Source organism: Petaurus breviceps, unplaced genomic scaffold (assembly GCF_028583685.1).
Source record: "Petaurus breviceps papuanus isolate PSGF00001 unplaced genomic scaffold, PetGlider_PUasm1.0 139, whole genome shotgun sequence".
NCBI classification, from domain to species: Eukaryota; Metazoa; Chordata; class Mammalia; order Diprotodontia; family Petauridae; genus Petaurus; species Petaurus breviceps.
The window spans coordinates 13,770,647-13,791,430 of NW_027185697.1; the positions used below are offsets into that span (position 1 = coordinate 13,770,647).

General features: G+C 48.6%; 1 protein-coding gene across 2 annotated transcripts in view; it reads right to left on the reverse strand.

The window, feature by feature from the left end:
- Positions 1 to 20,784, reverse strand: part of LOXL2 (lysyl oxidase like 2) — a 154,035-nt gene that overhangs the window by 74,594 nt on the left and 58,657 nt on the right. The window lies entirely within an intron of this gene.

Here is a 20,784-nt window from a genome sequence, read left to right on the forward strand (position 1 = left end):
GAACCACCAGAAACCCATGCCCTCGAGGAGACGGGATGAGCACACAGGAAGAGCCAGAGCTCTGACTAAGAGTTAAAGCGAATGGTGCCCTCAACTTGCCCTCAACAAGTCAGGAAAACCTCGGTCTAGAATATCAGGTGCATACTAAATGTGCAACCCTGGGAAAGCCCCTTTGCCTCTCCATGCCTCTGTTTCCCCTTCTGTAAAATGGGGTGGACTTGATGGCCTGTCAAGTTCCTTGCCCTCTAAGTCTATAGCCCCATGGTCTACAAACAACCTCAGACCATATGGTTGATTGGCATTTGGCATATAGTGGGAAGAGCATTGGATTTATGTCAGAGGGCTTGGATTCAAATCCTGACTCTAAGACAATTTGCTGTGTGACCACTGGCAAGTCAGTGAATTTCTCTAAGCCTCTATTCTCAACTGTGAAATGGAGACAATAATCACATCCACCTCACTGATTGTTGAGGGGCTCCAGAGAGATACTACTTGTAAACCTTGCTTAGCTCGTAAAAGCATTTAGCCAGCCCTCTGTGTTGGCCTTTATATTACTGTCATGAGAGAGTGGGACATATTGAGCAGAGAGCCAACCTCAGAGTCAGGGCAACCAGGGTTCAAGTCCTGCTTCTCACAGGTATTAGCACTATGACCTTGCATAAGTCACTTGCTCAGCCTGTTTCCTCATTTGTAAAATGATGACAATGATAGCAATGGTGCAGTGGAAAGGTAACTGAATTTGATCCCTACCTTTGCCACTTAGACTATTTAGCCCCTCTGAGCCTCAGTATCCCTACCTGTAAAATGGGCATAGCTTTCCATATTCCCTCATGTCAGGGTCCTCAATATTATCTTCATCATCACAGAACCAATCACAGACCCACAAACAATGCTTCATTTTCATAACTCAGAAAACTGAGGTCCATGGAGGGGAAGGAATTTGTAAAAGGTCATCAAGGTGCTAAGTGGCAGGGACAGTGCTGGGCTGCTGGTGACGATGGATGGCCTCAGGTTTATGGTGTTTGGGGAGCAACGTCTCTAAAAGCAGAGGCAGGGTGGGGTACCACCAGGGTGTGTGTCCCAGGAGATGACAGGCACAATCTAAGCTTTTCCATAGCTGGGAGGGAGCGTCTGTGACCTGAGCCACTGGAAAATGTTCTGAGTGATCAGCTATGGTAGGAATTTGCTTGATCTCCATTTGAGAGGTCAAGCAACCAGGATCAGAATGCTAATTACCCTCTGATTATTATTAATCATCCCCAGGCTCTGGCCCCCTCCCTTGTGGTTCCAATGCAGGGTACTCACAGCTGAAGAAACAAGGGAAAGGGGTGGGGGGGGTCACTCCAGGAACTGGGGATCCTGGGTCTCCTCCAAGCCAGTCACCAAGCAGGCAGCTTCCCCTCAAGGTGCTCTGGACAAAGGATGAGCGGTGCCGGTAGACACTCTGACAACAATTGCTTAAATTATTTATCCTAGTTATAAGGGGCAACATGGGAGGTGAAGATGGAGCTGGAGCTGGGTCAGGATAGACCAAGGTTCAAGTCCTGCCTTGAACACAGAATGGTTGTGCAATCCTAAGCAAGTCACTGAAACTCTCTGTGCCCTAGGCAATCTTGTGGTGATGGGATCATAGATGAGAGAGATAGATAACCCAGACCACAGTTTCCCCTCCACTCCATCCCAGAAGGGATCTTATAAGCCATCTATTACTGTTCAGTTGGATCCAACTCTTCATGACCCCACTGGGGTTTTCTTGGCAAAGGTACTGGAGCTCTTTGCCATTTGCTTCTCCAACTCAATTTACAGATGAGGAAGCGGAGTCAAACAAGGTTAAGTGACTTGCCCAGGGTCACACAGCTAGGAAGTGTCTGAGGCCAGATTTGAACTCAGACTCCAGGTCTGTTGCTCTATCCACTGTGCCACCAGCTGCCTCTGGGAGGGTGGTACCGATTTGGTTACATTTCCCAGAGCTAGAGAGTGGGCATCATGGTGGGTCTGGGTGGGACTCAGTATGGTGAGCTCTCAAAATTGCAGATCTACATTGATGGTGTGCCCCCACTGGGAGTGCCCTCAATAAATGATGTCACAGGTCCAATCTTTTACAAACAAAAAGAACACTGAATTTAGAGCCATGGGACTTGGGTTCCAATCCCAGATGTGCCACTTATTGTCTAAGTGACTTTAAATTAAGCAAGTCACTTCACCCCTATGGGCATCAAGGCAATAAACTTTTATTAAGCATTGACTATGTGCCTGGCACCTGGGTATCTGTTTCATTATCAATAAAATAAATTTTCAATTGCTGACCCCAAGAACCACCCTCAGGCAGAAGGTAATCTCAGACCTTGGAGCATCCCAGGGCAAGGAGGCAGCCTGAGGGTGATGGCGTGGCAGAGATGGTCAGCGCAGGGGGTGGTTATTGGGAAGGGGATGAGGGAGACAGTTAAACAGGGGCCAGTGACAGCTGCTCCCAGCCCGGCCAACATGCAAATCATTTTTCGGAGCCCACAGTGTTGAAGAGAACCACTGTCTGGGTGCCCAGAGCAAAGGCTGCCGATTCTCGCCCCAGCTCCATAAATCAGAATGTCAGCTCGGCTTCACAAGGCACCATTTCAGCTGTTTCAGGACAGACCCACACGGCCATGGAAAATGTGTCATCCCAAGAATGCTGGTGTCTGGGCCCACTTCCCTAGCACGCTGAGCGGAAGGAAGGTCGCTATTGGCAGGATTATGTTTTTCCAGGTCTGCAAAGCCTCTTCTTACATTTCCTCCCATCAGCCAAAACACCTGGGCATCCCTGGGGAGCCAAGCCTGAGCACTAAGTGACCACCCTGCCTGCCCATTGGCCATCTGCCTCCAGCCCCTTCCCACCTCTGGAGGGTGGGAGTGAAAGTTACAAAGTGAAATGGGCAATGGGGAAAAGTGCTGGTTTTTGACATCATTCCCCCAAACCCAGCTTGGCTCCAATCCCAGACTGCTTCCTAAGGGGAAGACAAGAGGGATCCACAAGGCTGCTCCCCTTCCTCACCCTCCACCACACTAGGCTCATCCACTCTCTGAAGGAGCTGTGAATGTTGGTCCCAGATGAAAGGAAGAAAGACTGGGGGCCTGGGGGCAGAGGGAGAAAGTGGGTGGCTGGGGCCATTCAAGCCTGACCCAGGAGGACCTAGCCTAAAGCCAGACGTTGTGGGGAGCTGTCCCTCTGGAGCAGTGAAGTTGCTTACCTGGGGATCAGGAAGGGACCTTAGAAAGTACCCAGGTGTTTGCTTCCACCTAACCCCCTCTGCCATTTTACAGAGGACAAGAGAAGGGCGTGGCAGAATGTTAGTGATGGAGATGAGATGAGAACCCCAGACCCCTAACTCCTATCCCTGGGTGATCCAGTAGAGAGGGCTGGATTTGGAATCAGAGGACCTGGCAATGCTGCTTGTGACCCTAATCCTATTTCTCTGGGGCTCCGTTTTCTCATCTATAGGATGGAGACAATAATACCTATCTCATAGGATTGTTGTAGGTGGGACAGAAGGGAAATAGTATTGGGCTTGGAATCAGGGGAACCTGGGTTCCCATCCTACCTCTGACACTATGTGTATGATCAGGGCAAGTCTTCCACATCTGTAAAATGGGGATAATAATAGCACTTCCCTGCTAGAATATTGTGAGGGTCAGATGAGATACTGCATGGAAAGAGTTTTCCAAATCTTGGAGCTTTATGTAAACATGAGTCATGATTATCATCCAAAGCTGCTTTCATGAAGCCATTTCCGATCTCACTCTAGCTGCTCCCTCCCCAAAGTTCCAGGAAGTCATTTATTTTATATCTGTTCTGTATAAGACCACCCGGGTGTCTTCCCACCCAGGGCAGGGACTCTTTCCTTTTTATTGATGTAGCCCCAGAACATAGTAGGTGCCTAATAAATGCTTGACGATCAATTAATGGAAAAAGCTAAATCATTACGGATTTAATCAAGTGCCCACAGCAAGTTAGTGATATCACCAGAATGACTCTTGTCATCCACAAACTCACCAGGTGCCCGTGGGGCCATCTTCAACAAACCTGGATAAGAGGCAGCATGTCTGATCCCTTTCTACTGTTAAAAGTGAATCCAAACTAAACATTAACAGGTCTAAGTAGAGTGACTAACTCCATCCAGAAGGAGGGATAAGAGAATGCTGCATCTCCCTCCTGTTATTGCCGAGGTGGGGGACTATGGGTGTGGAATACTGAATACACTGTTCACACTTACTGATGTGTTGTTGGTTAGCTTTGGTGAACTGCTTTCCTCTCTCTTTCTTTTTTCTTCTTAGTATAAATTCATGCTGTCTGAGTGGCAGAGGGGGAGTGACATGCAGGGAGATGATGCTGATGTCAAAATAATATCAACATTTAGAAAAAGAGTCAAGGAGAACAGATTATGCTGATACACTTCTCCCCACTTAAGGGGTCTCTATCTTACCCAGTCCTTGCCAGCCTTCAAGGTCCAGCTTTTCCAGGAAGCCCACCCTGAATCTTCCAGCCTGCACAGATTAGAGATACAGGGACCTCCAATGTTTTAGTTTACACCTCCCCACTATAGGCCACTAGGTGGCGCTGCAGGGGATGATGTATCAGCTCTGGAATCAGGAAGACTCCTGGAGCTCAAATCCAACCTCATACACTTACTAGCTGTGTGATCCTGGACAAGTCACTTAACCCTATTTGCCTCAGTTTCCTCATCTGCAAATGGAGCTGGAGAAGGAAATGGCAAACCACTCCAGTATCTCTGCTGAGAAAACCCCAAATGTGGTCACAAAGAGTCAGACATGACTGAAAAACAGCTAACAGCTTCACTTTGCAGATGAGGAAACTGAATCCCAGAGAGATCAAATCATTTATTCAAAGTCGCAAGAGTCAGAACTAAAATTTGAACTCAGGTCCCTGACTCCAAATCTAGTGTTTTGTTTCCTGGGGCAAGCTGCCTCACCCAAGATCATCCTCTTTGACATCAGCTCCCCCCAACCCCCGTCGCCCTGCAGAGCCATCACTAGCAATTTTCACTCCTGGGGAGAGTGATAGGATGGGGGTGAGTGAGTACACTTGCAATACAACTTCCAAGGAAAAGGAAACAGGCGACCGGACACCATAAGGTTTCCAATCAGTCAATCAATCAGCAATTATAAAGTCCATACTATGTGCCAAGTGTTGAGGATAGATACATAAAGTAAGGCAAAAGACAGTACCTGCTCTCAAGAATCTCATAGTCTCATGGGGAGAAAATATGCAAATGACTGTGTGCAAAAGAGATGCATATTGGAGATAATTTCAGAGGGAAGGCACTAGCTTTAATGAGAATTCACAGTAAAGGATGACTGGCCATCACTGGAAGGTGCTTTCAGCACCCTCGAAATTTTCTTCCTTGGGCCAGCAGTCCTGTCACCTCACTCTAGTTCTGCTTCCATTCCTAGTGTACTTTCTGTCTCTTCCTCACTCACATTGTCCCTAAACCTCTCCCCCCACCCCATGCTGTTACTTCTCTGTTTTACGTGTACAAATCTGGCTTGCCAACCACTCTTTAGAGACCAGTGGGCAGGGCCTGTGTCCAGCACACAGAAGGGGATGGGGCTGCATGAGGACAATGGTCCCTCCCAAGCCCCTCCCTCTCTCCCTCCCCCCCCCCCCCCTTTAGGAACGTTGTTTCAGAGGAGCTGAGAGTCAGGCCACTGAGAGCCTGCAGGGCCTACGTGAGGACAGAGACGCACACCAAGTGGCCCTGGACTCGAGAAGGGGAAAACATCCATTCATCAGCTACTTCTAGGAGACTTCTTTGTCCAAAAAAAAAAAAAGCCACATAACTTTCCCCCTGACTTCACTGCTGTGGAATCCCTCCCATGGCCTCACAAACCCACATGTGCTGGGATCTGTTTCAAGACTCACTTTGAGAAATGAAGAGAAGGTTAAAAAAAAACAAAACTTTATTTTAGAACAAGGCAACATGCTCCCCTTGCACCCTTTAAAAGCAGAGCCTGGTAGCTGGGACACTGCCTGAGGCAGCTGAACTATACTTGGAATTGAAAAAACCCACAAAATCTTGTTTTCTTTTCCCCTATCAGGACAAATCATGGCCTTTTACATTCACAGGAGAAACACGGTATAGTAGAAAGAAAACCAATTTTAAAGTCAGAGAACCCGAGTTCGAATCTTACCTCAGATAAAGGGACTGAACAGGCTCATGGGATTGTGGATTTTAAGCTGTAAGAGACCTCAGAGGCCACCCAGGCCAGCCCCCTCATTTTTCAGATTTCCCAGAGAGAGCAAGGGACTCACGCAGGGTCACATAATTAAGGCTCTCAGATTCTGTGGTTTCTGGGTTCCTTCTAGCTCATCTAGTCCCATCTCTAGTCTCACAGAAGGCTACCCTGTAAGGAATTCATGACATTTTCCAGACTTCACATACCCTGCCCACACCTCAGGGAGGCCTGGAAGAGAGGAAGGATTCATTCTCCCCATTTTACAGATGGAAACAATGAAGCAGGGAGAGGCTCACCCCAGCAGCCCCTGGGCTGTATAGCCCTCCTTAGATGTGCCACCTTGAAAGGAATCTCCAGTATTAATGTCTGCCAATGACTTGAAAATTCCAGAGCATGATGAAAACATGGGTCTTGGCCTATAAGGAAAGGTCACCCATTTTGAAAGTTTAGCTGGAGATTGCATCAGGAAATGTGCCAGGGACAAGCAAGTCAGGAAAATAAACCAGGTCTGGAGGACACTTTGTCCCCTGATGGTTAAATGTCAAATGCCCACCCATAAGCCAGCCCAGAGAAGTGGGAAATGATGCACGAGGTCTTGCTGTCTGCCTGAGCTGGCTCCCAGGACAAGGAGATTGAGCCCCCTCACTGCTGGGGCCTGGACTCTCAAATGACCATCCACTTATTCTCTATGGCTCCTGCTGAGATTTTTTTCATGGTCTCTCCTCACTGGAATGGGAGCTCTCTGAGGGCAGAGACCATGCTTTTGGCTTGCTTTGTACCCCTGGCACCTAGCACAGGGCATGACTGTCTGGGCAGGCAACCGAAGGCAAGACATTCCTCAAGAGAAGGAACAGCATCAACCCTTGATTTCACATCTCCCAACATGCTTGCATCATTCTAGGGGACAGACAGGGTCTCCTAATCTGTTGTCTGGACCTTAGATATGGCCTCCTTCCTACCTGGTCTCCACGTTTCTATTCTCTTCCTTCTCTGATTCACCTTCCACGTTGTTGCCAAATTAGCATCTGGAAGTAGGAGGTTCCCCCTCACTGAAGGCCTCCTATCAGGGACTGCAAGATAGCTTTTCCAGAGGCCAAAGGGATTGTGACTCAGTTGGACCAGAAGCCAGGTACTGGGCTGGGCCCCAGGGCTACAGAGACGAGCAGACTAATAAAACCAAGAAACTTCTGGCTCATCAGCTTCTTGAAGAAATCTCCCAAGTCACTGCCCAAGCTTTGATCTGTAATTCGATAATTTAAAAGGGAAATTCCCCAGCCTGGCATCTAAAGGCCTTCACAATTTGGGTCCAGCCCACTTTCTTTCTTTTTTTTTTTTGGAGGGCAATTGGAGTTAAGTGACTTGCCCAAGGTCACATGGCTAGTTTTTGTGTCAAGTGTCTGAGGCCAGATTTGAACTCAGGTCTTCCTGTCTCCAGGGCCAGTGCTCTATTCACTGGGCCACCTAGCCACCCTTACAGCCCACTTTCTAAACATTGCTTATGACTCCCTCTCCCCAATATGGCTGTCCATTTCCTGCTTCTTTGTTCTGAACTCTGGACAGGCTGTGCCCCCTGCCAGGTGCACACTTCCTTCCCGTCTCTGCTTCATAGAAGCCCTGGCTTTCTTCAAGGTTGAAATGAGGGACTGCCTCTTACAGGAAGCCAGATTTTAGAAAGCTCTGTTGTCTCTATGAATGTTGTGCCCTCTGCCGGTAGAATAGAAACTTCTCGAGGGCAAGAACTATTGTTTATCTTTCTCCTGGTACCCCTGGTGCCTTGAGGTATTTAATAGATGCTTATAGGCAGCCTATTGGGACAGTGGATAGAGCATAGAAGTCTGGGCTGGGAGTCTGGAAAACCTGAGTTCAAATTTGGCCTCAGTCAATTGCATGACCTTGAATAAGTCACTGCCTCTGTTTCTTCATCTGCAGAGTGGGAGTAATTGTGGCATCTTCCTTCCTCCCAGGGTGGTTTTATAAAGCCCAGTGTCTTACAAACCTCAAGGAGCTGTAGGAATGCTAGCTTTTACTACTGTTGAACTGAAATGGAAATGAATTAACAAGTGCTCATAGACTGAATGGAAAACATGAGTGCCGCCTCCTTGGATGGGTTCCCCCTCCGCTCCGCACAAACTGTGCTGTTAGGAAGACTCTGGGTTTGATTCACGGGTGATTAGAGGCCCAAATGGGCTCAGACCCTCTGAGAAAGCTGGAACAGCATCCAGTGCTTGTCTCATGTTGGCCAGAGGAGCCTTGGGGCTCAGATGGTCAGTTGGTCCTTGTAAGTACTTAGCACTGAAGATGTGGCCTCCTGGTGCTAAATGATGGGCATACTGAGCAAGGCCAACACCTGGGCCAGGACCTCAAGTCTGATGGGTAGGCAGACATGAGCATGGGGACCCAGGAGGAGGGCCCCCAACCCCCATGGGGCTGAACATTCCTGAGCCTGGGGCCTTCCCTGTGGGACAGCCCGAGAGCAGGAGAGCCAGGAGGACCTTGGCAGCTGTCTGCCCTGACCCAGACTGGCCTCAAAGAGTCCTCTGGCCTCTGCTCAAAGATCTCGGGTCAGAGGGAGCCCAGCAGCCCTCGGGGGCCCATCCATTTTCTGGTCCTCACCCACCCTCCTAGTGTGGGTGGGGGCAGGGGCAGGCTTCCATGGAGCATTGGTCATTTTAGCTCTGTCTAAGGCCCTGCCTGAGGCTGCCTTCCCAGGTGATTACACATCATTCCAGCCAAACAAGACTTCTTGCCATGCCTTACTTTTCTCCAGTAAGGAGTGACAGGATTCGAATTTGGGTCTTCCTGCCTCTGGGGCTGGGGCTCCATCCACCACAGCTCCAAGCTGCCAGAGAACTTGACCTCTGACGTCCCTTCCAGGTCCTTCCAGTCTAAATGAGCGATTCTAGGATCCCTGAAGTCCCAGCTCTCGGAGACACTGGGGCAGTAAATGTGTGTACAGGTCTATGTTATTTCCCTGGCAGAATGTAAGCTCCTCATCTCTGTTCCTGTACCCCAGTATCCAGCCAGAGCAGGGCACACAGTAGGTGCTCACTAAATGTCCGCGATGGCTTGGATTCTCCATACCATGTTTGTGTGGGCGGACTCCAGGACACTGGGGGAGGTTGGCCCTCACATAGCTCTCCTGCATTGTTCTGTCCTCCTTCCCTCCTTGTAACACAGGAACTAGAGGGGAGCTGCAGCTCTGCTGAGACTCAGGCACAAGCCCCTGCCCTGAGTCAGTGTGATGAAAGCCAAGTCATTTCCCCCGTCTGGGCCTCAGTTCCCAAACACCCCATGGGGGGGAGGGGAGGAGGATTATCTCATCCCCAAGGCTCCATCTCACAGTTCCCATGATTCAGGATCTCCCCACCCCCGCCCTGTCCAGCCCTGGGGTCGGTCTCCTGGGGTCAGCTGCGGGTGCTGGACAGATGTGGGAAGAGAAGCTACCCTGCCCTTTGGTAAGAGAACGATTAGACAGAGAGCAGATGCCTTACAGATGAGGAAACCAAGGCCCGAAAAGAACAGACCTGTGCAGTGACCTGCACGTGGCAGACCCTTAACAAACGCTGGATTGACCACCAAAGTCACACAGGTGGCAAAAAGCCCTGGAAGGCTTGAGTTCAAATCCAGCCTTGACTTAGCTATGTGGCCCTAGCTTCTGTTTCCCCATCTGTCAAACCAGGACCTCCCAAGGTGGTTTGCCAGTGTCCCAGCACTATATGGATGCTTGCCATTTGCGGTGGAGGGAGGTGGCACAGCCAGGCTCTCTGGACCATACCACCTCATGCTTCAGAGCTGCATGGCCTTCAAGGCCCTCTCCACTCCATCCAGGATGTGATGACCTTACTGGATGAGCCCCCAGTAGAAAATCACCCCTCCCATAGCCCTGGGCCCAGGGCTTCGAAGGGGGATGGAGCCTGTCCCAGAGGCAGAGCCCCAGTCTTGTTTCCTGCTGTGGTCATGGAGCACAAGCAGGGACTTGACCATCTGTCACTAAATTGGAGGAGGGAGCCCGTGTCCCAGGGAGTCACTGGGAAACCTCCCTCTCCCCCCAAGAAGCAAGCAGGGAGTGAGGATTGGGCCAGGGGCCTTTGTGAGGGATGGGCAGCAGCCACGAATTAGGGGAAGAGCAGTGGGGCATAAGTCAGGAGTCTGACTCAGGCCTAGGTTTGCTGTGCAGCCTTGGACAAAATGCTTCCTCCTCTGGTTCTGGATTCATCGCCATAGACTTGGAACTGGGAGGAGAGTCAGAGCCATGAAGTTCAGCCCCTCCTTTTACAGATGAGGAAATGGAGACCCGAAGGCATGAAGTGAACTTGCCTAAGGTCACAAAGGAGGGAGCGTTGTGATTCGAACTCAGGTCTCTGACTCTCCCACTCACCTCAGTCACAAACTGTAATTTCTCAGATTCTCTAATGGGGATGAGTCCCAATCACCAGCAGCCTCTGACTCACAGGAGGAGGGTGTGTTGTGATTTGGATGTGTGGGAGAGTTCTCTGGTGTCTCTGTCAGTCTGAGAACAGAGGTGTTCACGTGCAGGGGGTCCAGTCTGAGAACAGAGGTGTTCACGTGCAGGGAGTCTCACATGGATGGATGGAGCAGAATTAGAGAAGTGAGGAGAACTGTGTAGAGAGACCGAGCTTGCTGGGAAAAAGTTGCAGCCTTCCCCTGCCTCAGTTTCTCCCTCTGTAAAATGAGGGTTGGAAGGATGCAGGTTTGGAGCTGGAAGAGGCCTTGAAGGTCATCTGCCAATCCCTTCATTTTACAGAGAAGAAAACTGAGGCCCAGAAGTGGCTTCTCCTGGAAGTTGCAGGATTTGAACCCAGATTTCTCTGCCTGTGTCTCTCCCTGGGAATGTGAATCCTGTAAATCTTTCTTCTCCAAACCTTATCTTATCCCTTTGATCCTCACAACAACCCTAGGAGATAGGTTGCTGACGATAAAAACCCAGCTCATGATAAAGTGATTTGCCCACAGCTGGGTGTCTGAAAGGGAGCCCAAAGGGCTCAGGTCCCCTCCCTCCAAGTCCACTGCTCTATGGATTATACCACCTCGGGGCCTTCAACATGGACTCCCAGGCTCCATCCTCTACTTCAGCAATCCTCTAGCTAGCCTTGGGAGGGAGGCATTTTAGGGCAGGGAAACTGAGGCAGTGAGGAATGGGAAGGCCCTCAGTGTGTCAGGCTGCAGGGACAGACCTGTACTTCTGAATCAGACCTGTACTTCTGAATCGAGAGCTGGACACAAGAGTCAGGAAGGCTGCCGTGGAATCCTACCTCTGACATTTAGCAAATGACCTAATGTCCCTCTACCTCTGTTTCTTTCTCTGTAAAAAAGGATGCAGTGGCCTTGAAGGGCGCTTCCAGTACTAACTCTGTTTTTTCATCGTAGACCCTAGGCTCTGCTCTCATGGGCTGGTTTGCCCTGGCCTGATCCCCTCGGGCCTCAGGGAGCCCTCAGAGGAGGCAAGGGACCCAAACGCCTCTCAGAGCCTGCCGTGTCTAGACCCACCGGGCTTCACTGATGGGGGCGGCCCTTGCAGACCCGCCCCGGCCCCTCTCCCCTGGCAGCCTCCTAGGACTGAACGAGGCCGGGAGGAAAAAGGCGTTGTTTTCCCGATCTCCGCTCCGGGGGCTCCTGAAACGCGATCTGCGGCGGGCACCCAGACCCCGCTCCAAGCACAGGCGCCCCCTTGGTCCGGGCAGGCTCCTTACCCGGAGCACGGAGAAACTCTGAGCCCGGCAGGCGTGGGGCCGGGGGAATCGCGGGACAGCTCCCCGGAGAAGCGGGGCTGCGCTAGGCGAAACGTGCGCAACGTGGGCGAGGCTCCCTCCGCTGGCCAGCAGAGAGGAGGGGGTGGGGGTAGGAGTAGGGGTGGGGGTGGGGGTGAGGGGAAGCGGACCCCCGCCCCCGCCACACTGGTCAGGACGTCAGGAGTGTCTGCTTCAGCGATTTAAGAGGGTCCAACTGGGGTGTGTGCGTGTGTGCGCGCGTGAGTGCCAGTGTGTGTGTGTGTGTGTGTGTGTGTGTGTGTGTGTGTGTGTGTAGGGGTGGCGGAGAGGAAATACACCCCCAAATGGCCATGAGATAAGGAAACCCGTCAATAAAATGACTTTTTTTTTAAATGAAATAAAACGCTTCCCAGGATAAGGATTTTTGCTGTTATTCAGTGTCCTAGAGGACTTCCTCATTTCCTTCTCCAGGGGATTAAGGCAAAGGGAGTAAAGCAACTTTCCTAGGGCCACGGAGTGAGCAAGTGTCTGAGGCTGGATTTGAACTCAGGTCTTCCTGACTCCAGGCTCAGTGCTCTATCCACTGAGCCCGCCCCCCTCCCCCCCCCCAGCTGTCTCCAGGACCAGGAATGTGGCTCCTTTAAACATCAGAAGCCAGCTAGTGGGAGGGCTGTTAGGCCATCCTGGAGCCCCAGATCTGGGGCTAGAAGGGACCCCCGAGGCTATATCATCCACCCCTTCCTTTTACAGAGGAGGCTGAGGAAGTTTAAGTGACTTGCCCAGGGTCACACAGCCAGTAAATGTAAGAGGCAAGTTTTGAATATAGATCTTCCTTGACTCCAGGTCCAGTGCTCTCCCAGTGGCACACTGAAAAGGGCACGGGGTCCTGTCAAAGGACCTGAGTTCCAATTTTGCATTGACATTTACTGCTTGTGTGACTTCTCTTCCCCAAGCCTGTTTTCTCATCTGTAGAATGAATTAGGCTCTTCGGCCTCAGAGTCCTTCCCAGTTCATGACCTTCTATAACTCTCTGCCTCCCAGCTGCAGACGTTAGTCACTGAACATTTGACTGGAGTATCAGTGGCCCATTGGGAGCTCCTCATTCATTGGAAATAACCTGAGTCATTTTCCACTGGGAGCTCTCATTTAAATTCTAGCTCAGATGTCTACAACAAGTTTTACATGGAGCCTTCCTCCCAACAAACAACTACTCTTCTCCCATTTTACAGATGTAGAAATTGAGAGTTGGAAAAGGAAAGTGGTTTGTTTGTAGTCAAAAAGCTGGTTAGTGACCAAGCCAGGATTCAAACTTAGGTCCAAGCGCCAACTGTCACAATCTTGCCCTAAAGTACCTTAAAATTTCCCTAAAATATTCTAAGATCTTTGAGAAGAACCAGTGGCAAAGGAGGATATATTTGGAGAATTGCAGGTTTAGAATTGAAAGGATCTCAGGGAAGGAAGGGGGGAGCTTTTATACAGCACCTGCTGTGTGCTGGGAACTGTACCAAGCACCTACTAAGTGCCAAGCAGTTCACCAACATTACCTCAACAGATAATCATTTGATTTGACCTTAGAGGATATGGTCCATCCCATTACTTTAATATGGAGAGTCCTGTGACCTCTATTTGTATGGTCCCTCCAATGAAGCAGATTGCTACCCCTCTGTGCCCATCCCTTCTGAGAGACTTTTGTTCTTGTCCTCCTACAGAAGGTCCACCCAGTGGGCTGGAGGCCTTCCTTTGTTTCTCCTGACATCACTCAGCATCTCACCACAATTTTGCAGAGACAAGATAAAACACAAACTTTTAGCCTAGTGATCAGTCCAATCTGGCCCCACCCACCTTCCCAGTTTCTCTTGGGGTGAAATGGAAATCTGGAGACGGAAGTCCTAGGTTCAGTTCCTGGCTCAACTATCCTCTAACTGTATGAACTTAATCAGATTTCCTCCTCTGAGAGTCGGAAATGAGATCTCTAAGCTTCCTTATTCTCTAAGGTCTATGAGTAAAATACTCTCTTTTATGAAGCCTGACTTCTCTGTTCACTACCTTCAGGGCCTTTGCCCATGACTACTCCCTTTCCCCCTTGCTTCTCTCTACCCATTTGGACCCGTCTATCCCTCTCTCTCCTCACCTCTCTGACGCCTTCCCAGACTGCATAGGGCCCCACCTTCCTCTCTCGGCATTCCTTTTGTGTCTGGGTTGGCCCCCTGAGCTCCCTTCCAAGATTCATCTTCCCTGAATCTAGAATCCTATGAGTTTCTAGAGCTCCCTCCCATATATGACTTGTCTTCTTGGCTACAGATTGTGAACTCGGGGGGGCAGAGGTTGGCTTGGACAGGCCAGGGCGCCTTGTACCCAGCAGGCACTAAACAACTATTTCTCCACTGATTGAAAAGGCAGAAGGCACCTTAGCAAGCATTTGGAACTCTCCTTCTCCCTTGTTCAAGGCAATAGGAGTGGCTAGCCATCAACATCATCATCATTAAGCAGCAGCAGTAGCATTTATATAGCACTTTAATGCATGAAAAGGTAAGTATTTACAAATACTATCTTGTTTTATCCTCACAACTCTGGGAGGTAGGTGCTATTATTATGCCCATTTTACAAAGGAGGAAATAAATTGAGGCAGAGGTTAAGTGACTTTCCCAGGGTCACACAGCTAGGCAGGGTCAGAGGTTGGATTTGAACTGAGGTCTTCCTGACTCCAAGCCCAGTGCTCTGGGCACCTAGCTGCTTTAATGATGAGATGCCCACTTGGATAGTATCCAGATGGATGGAAAGGGAAAAGATAACTTTGGGTGCACTTTACCCTGCCTGGTGGAAGACATATACAGAAAGGGAGTGATCAGTGCCAAGTGAGGGGCACAGACAGAGCTGCACTGTAGAAACTCAGAGGATCACAGATCCAAGGAAAGGGAGGATTGGAAGGGAGGTCTTTCCTCAGGTAGAATCCAGCTGTAGGAGAAATTTACTATGTCCAAGCCCAGTGGTAATGAAAGTCTACCTTTCCAAGCTTAGTCTACATTATTCCCATTCCAGCCAAACTGATCTGTTCACTGCTTCCTGAGCATAACAATCCATGCCTAGATTGATCCTTCCAACAGGCTGATTCCCCAGAATTCTCTCCCTTCCTCTGAAAATCCCTGGCTTTCCTGAAGGGTAAATAAAAAACTCAGGCCCTAACTCTTACAGGAGATATCTTCTACCCTCTCTACAATTCAATTCAATTCAATAAACATTTGTTAAGCACCTCCTGCATTCCAGGCACTGCCAAGTGCTGTAGATACCCATAAGAAAAAAAAAAGAAATAAATACTTTGCATTACTTTTCCTCTATTTTGTATTTCATATTATGTCATCCAAGTAGACTATAAGCTGCTTGAGGGCAGGCGTTGTTTTGGTTTTGTCTTTGCATCCCTAGCACCTGTTAAGTAGAAGGAACTCAATAAATGCTTCCTTAATGTTGAATGAATGGATCATAGATTCTTAGCACCCAGTAGAATAGAAGCTCCTTGGAGGGCAGGTGTGGCTTCTTTCTGTCTTTGTGTCAGAGGCAGGATTTGAATCCAGGTTTTACTGACTCAGTGCCACCTAGCTACCTCCATGGACACATGGTAGGTGATTAATAAATGCTTGTAGAGTGCTTGATGGGCTAAGTTGGAAGTCAGAAATAAAATGGAGACAATAAGAGAATGTACATTGATCAATCAAGAAGGATTTATTAGGCACCTAATGAGTACCAGGTCCTGTGCTGGGCATGAGGGCACAAAGAAAACTGAAATACACACCATACTCCATGGGCTTGTTCCCTATTCCAAAAGGAAGCTTAAGTTAAATACACAGTAAATCCAAGCTAGTTTGTGGGAATCACAAAAGGTCTCATGGAGAAGTTATGTTTACACTATACTGTAGTCTGTTGAGTGTGCGATAGTATCATGGCTTAAATGTCCATGCCTTAGTTGAAAAAGACTCTGTTGCTTTAACAATTGCTAGCCCTCCTCTGAGCCTCCAGGAAGTCTTGATCTTTTTGCTGGTGGAGGGTCTGCCTCAATGTTGATGGCTGCTGGCTGATCAGGCCGGTGGTGCAGAAGGCTGGAGTGACTGTGGCAGTTTCTTAAAAATTAGAAAACAATGAAATCAGCCACATGTATTGACTCTTTCTTTCACTTGATCATTTAGAGGCCATTGTAGAATTATTCCTTGGCCTAATCTAAATATTGTGGTGTCCCTGCAAATAGGGAGGCCAAAAGAGACTGCAAGTTTGAACTCAGGTCTTCCTGACTCCATGCTCAGTGCTCTATCCAGAGATGGCCACAGCTGGTGGGTGGGGCACTCAGAACACATACAGCATTTACTGATTAAGTCCACCATCTTATATGGGCTTGGTTCATGGAGACCCAAAACAATTACATGAGTAACATTAAAGATAGTTGATCACAGATCACCATAACAGATACAATAAGAATGAAAATTTTGAAACTTTGCAAGAATAACCCAAATGTGACACAGAGTCATGACGTAAGCACTTGTTTAAAAAATGGCACCAATAGACTCCCTCAGTGTAGGGCTGCCATCAACCTTCAATTTGTAACCAATATTGGATCTGCAAAGCTCAGTAAAACAAGGTATGTTTGTCCTTTAAATGGAAGCCCTTGATCCCACTTAAATGAGAAACCCTTCTCAGTCTTTCTATCAGTTCTAAAAATAGAGTCTTATACTGGAATTGGTTTAAGTCATCCTTATCAAAGGCCTAACCAGATTCAGAATGGAGAGGCTTGTCAGCCCTGGAAAGACTCCTCCCTGGCCTGATAAGGACAGTGATGCCTTTAAGAGAAGGACATCTTGGATTCATTCAGCTCATCAAGATCTCTTGGGTTCACCTTTCACCAGGTGGAAAGGGTGACCCTTGAAGGAAGTGGTAGATGAAAGACTGAAAGCTTAGAGGAAAACAACTCTCCAGGGCAGGCTGCCATTAAATGACCTTCATGAGCAACATTCTGTCCCTGTAGATTCTCTCTAAGCAGAGAAGCTTGGAATGAGGAGAATTTAATTAATACAAATTGTCTCTGGCAGGCTTGTGCCCCAAACACAGAGCACAGTATATTTTGTTACACAGAGAGTTGGCCTGGATGGTTTTTCAAAGTCCTCTCCAGATCTGAATGTAGCGTGACTAAGGCACAGTCCCAGGTAGGCAGAGTTAGGTGGCCAGGAGTTTGAGTGGGGACCATACCATATCCACTGAGTCAGGATGGTTGGGGTTTGGGAGGCAGAGTAGGAAAGAAGAGAACAATCATCTAAAGCCAGAATTAGGGCGGATGGGAGCTAAGGGAGAGTATGGGGAAGGCAGCTAGGAAATAGTCTCCCCACAAACCAGGGGTCAAACAGGGCTGGTTCCTGAGGTGGTATTAGTGGTGGGAGTTGGGGGAAACCAGCTGGCTCCGCTCACCACTGGCTCAGCTTCGGAGGCCCTTGGGGATGATGTCACGCTGGAACGATGACAAAAGTTATAATGGGAAAAGTCTGCATAGCCCCCTTTGTTATAAATCAGGCACGCTGCAAGTTTCCTGGAAAACCAAATCCTCTCCATTTCATTTTCCAACTTGAAAGGATGTGGGAGGATGGCGGGTACTTTTTTTTGAGTCTGGAGGAATGTATAGACTTTGGTTTGGTTTTGGCCTAAATGAATAGCCATTTTGACCCAGAAACCCAGTTTCTTCTTGGTCCTGAGGAAATGCCAGGCCAGCAGACTGGCGATCCTACCCCTTCTACTCCAATACGACAGCTTTGATCTTCCCTTCTAGAATGAAAGCTAAAGAGAAGAGACACATCTATTCCCTTAGAAGTCTCCCAGTATCTAATACAGCTCTGCCATGTAGTAGATGTCTGATAGACTGGAACACAGAGGCTCTTGGGATCACGGGATCAGTCAGTCAGTCAACAAACACATATTAAGTGTTCACTGCGAGTCTAGAAGGGTCCTTGGAGCTTACCATGTCCAGCTCTTCATTTTACAGATGAGGAAACTGAGGCTAAAAGATATGATTTGTCCAGGGTCATGTAGCCAGTAAGTCTGTGAGGCGGGATTAGAGATGCTACCTAGTCCACCTGAAGGCAGACTTTTACATGGGGAAACTGAGTCCAAAGGAGGTAAAATGACTTGTACAATGTCATTCCTCTTTTCCAGAAGAAAACATATGGTTTCTTATTGTCTCTTGAGTCAAGTTTAATTTACGTAGTCCCTTTTCCACTCTGCCACGCTATCAGTCAATCAATAACCAAAAGTTAAGGACCTACTATGTGCCAGGCACTGTGCTAAGATCTGGTCCTCAGAGCAACCTTGGGAAGTTGGCGCTATTGCTAATCCCAGTTTTACAGTTCAGGAAACTGAGGCAGACAAAGATGAAAAGACTTATCCAAGGTCACACAACTAGGAAGTATCTGAGGCTAGATTTGAATTCAGGTCTTCCTGACTTCAGGCCCAGCACTCTATCTATTGTACTGGTGATAGCACTTGAGTGAATCCTTGATAGAAACTAGGGACAGTTATCTCTCCTCCAGTTTCCATAACATGACAAAACCAATATTTATTCAGTCCCTACTAAGTGCCATGCTCAGAAGCAGAGGACCCTAGGATAAAGAGGCCTGGCTCAGGAATAAGGGGACTTGGGTTTGAATCCTGCTCGGATATGACACCAATCTCTCTGGTACTCAGTGGATTAATTTGTAAAATGTGGGGTTTAGACCCATGGTTCTACACTGTGCAAGGCACTGGGACAAAAGGAACACAGTCCCTGCCTTTAAGAAGGTTAGATTCTATGGGGGAGACAACATGTATGCATACAAGTACAAGAGAATCTGGGAAGGGAATGGAGGGTGGGATTGGAGGAAGCTTGTTTGAGGAGGGTCACCAGAGCTGAGCCTGGAAGGAGGAAAAGGTTCTGAGAGGCAGAAAGCATCTCCTTCACTGTGCAGGGGTATACTATACAATACTACATCAAAGGGTCCCTCCTAACTCTAAATCCCTGGATCCTAATGGATTGTAAGCATCATAAGGACAGGGTCCCATTCTTACTTAAACGTCCAGCTTTCATTTTCTGTATAATAATTATCATATTAAAACAACAATAATTATTATGCCAATAAAAATAATAATAGAATTGTGTAGTGATGTGTTCTCATTTTAGTCTCAAACCCATAATGCAAGTGCTTCTTTTCATTTTACAGATGGGGAAACTGAGTCTGAGAAAGACTAAGTGCCTTGTCTGGGGTTCAATTAAATTGAGTGCCACCTGTTGGCCTATTTGCTTTAGCAAAATGCCTTCCATGAGTCTCTGGTCTCCTTCTAAGGACAAAGAATAGAGAAATGAAGGAGTTTTCTGAGATATAGCCCCAGGAAAATGTTTCTCCATTTGGCTAAAATAAACAGCTAGAAACTGTGGGCAGTGAGTTCTTGCCTTGCCTTACTGCCCCTCCCTCTCAAGTAGGTGGGAGCTAATAATCACTGTTCTTCCTTGTCTCTAAAGTGCTGGTGGCTTCTGGGATAATGTCTGTGTGACTCAGCTAGAGTGCTCAGTGATGAACTCATCATGGCCATTACCGACGTTTGGGAGCAGGCCTGTCCACACAGTCCAGACACAGAACACCCACTTTAGGTCAATCACCCAAACAGGCTGGAAGGCTTGGTGTGTGAAGATGACTCTACCGGAGGGGTATTCAGTCATGGAGGAGGGGTTGTGTCCCCTGCTGACAAGGCAAGGGGGAGCGCCCAGATGGGCAGTCAGGGAGAGCCCGGTCCAGGCCCATCTCTGGGCTGGGGCAAGTCACTGAACTGCTCTGGCTTCAGAAGATGCCCTCAGATAGTAAATGATAGACTGCTGATGTGTGGGGCACCAAAGGGGCTTCTGTACCCAAGAAATTCTAGGTTACTGACATGAGAGGGGGAGGAAGGGCAGGAAGATGGTTAAGTGTCAATGAAAGGATAGATGAAAAAAGCCTTTTCAAGCACTTATTATGGGCCAGGCACCATAGGGGACATTGTACAGGGGAATTAGGCTTCAGGTGGGGGCTGGACCTCTAAGGCTCCTGCTGAATGCAGGATTCTCTGACACTGTATGTTATAGTGCACAGAGTCCTGGGTTCAAATCCTGCCTCTTACACATACTGTGACCTAAGGCAAGTCTCCCTGAGCCTTGGCTTTTCTTGATTTTCCATTGAGGGGACTGCATTAAATGAGCTTTCAGGAATTAGGGCCTCCTTACTCATAGTTAGACGCCACATGCTTGGAGGCTGCCCTGACTGTATCTCTCCAGCAGCTTCTAGAACCCAGAGGCTCCAGAGCTATAATCCTTTGAGTCTATGGAAGGCCAAGGGCACAAGGCCCCATGGGAGGAGGAGAACAGGAAAGGAAAGAAGGAAGGATACCCCCAGGGGCAAAATTTGCCTGGTTCATGATTTGGCCTCGGGCTGGCCCTGGAGGACACAAGCCCAGTGACAGGATCATGAGATGGAGGAGATTCTGGAGTGTTAGCAATGGAAGGACCCTGGAGATCACACAGCCAAGGGCTTCATCATAAAGAAGAAGAAGGTGAGACCCAGAGAAAGGAAGACAGCGGACCATGGTCCCGCAGCAGGGCCAACATCCCACATCTTTCAATGACTCATCCAGTATAGACCATCTGCTAAAATGGAGTGGTGTTTACAATGCTCCTTGTCAACCATAAAGTGCTATTGAAGTGCTGGCTATTATTATCTGCTTCTCTCTCTCCCCCTCTCCTCCCTCTCTGTCTCTGTGTCTGTGTGTGTATTGCTCTCTGTTTCTCCCATTTTAG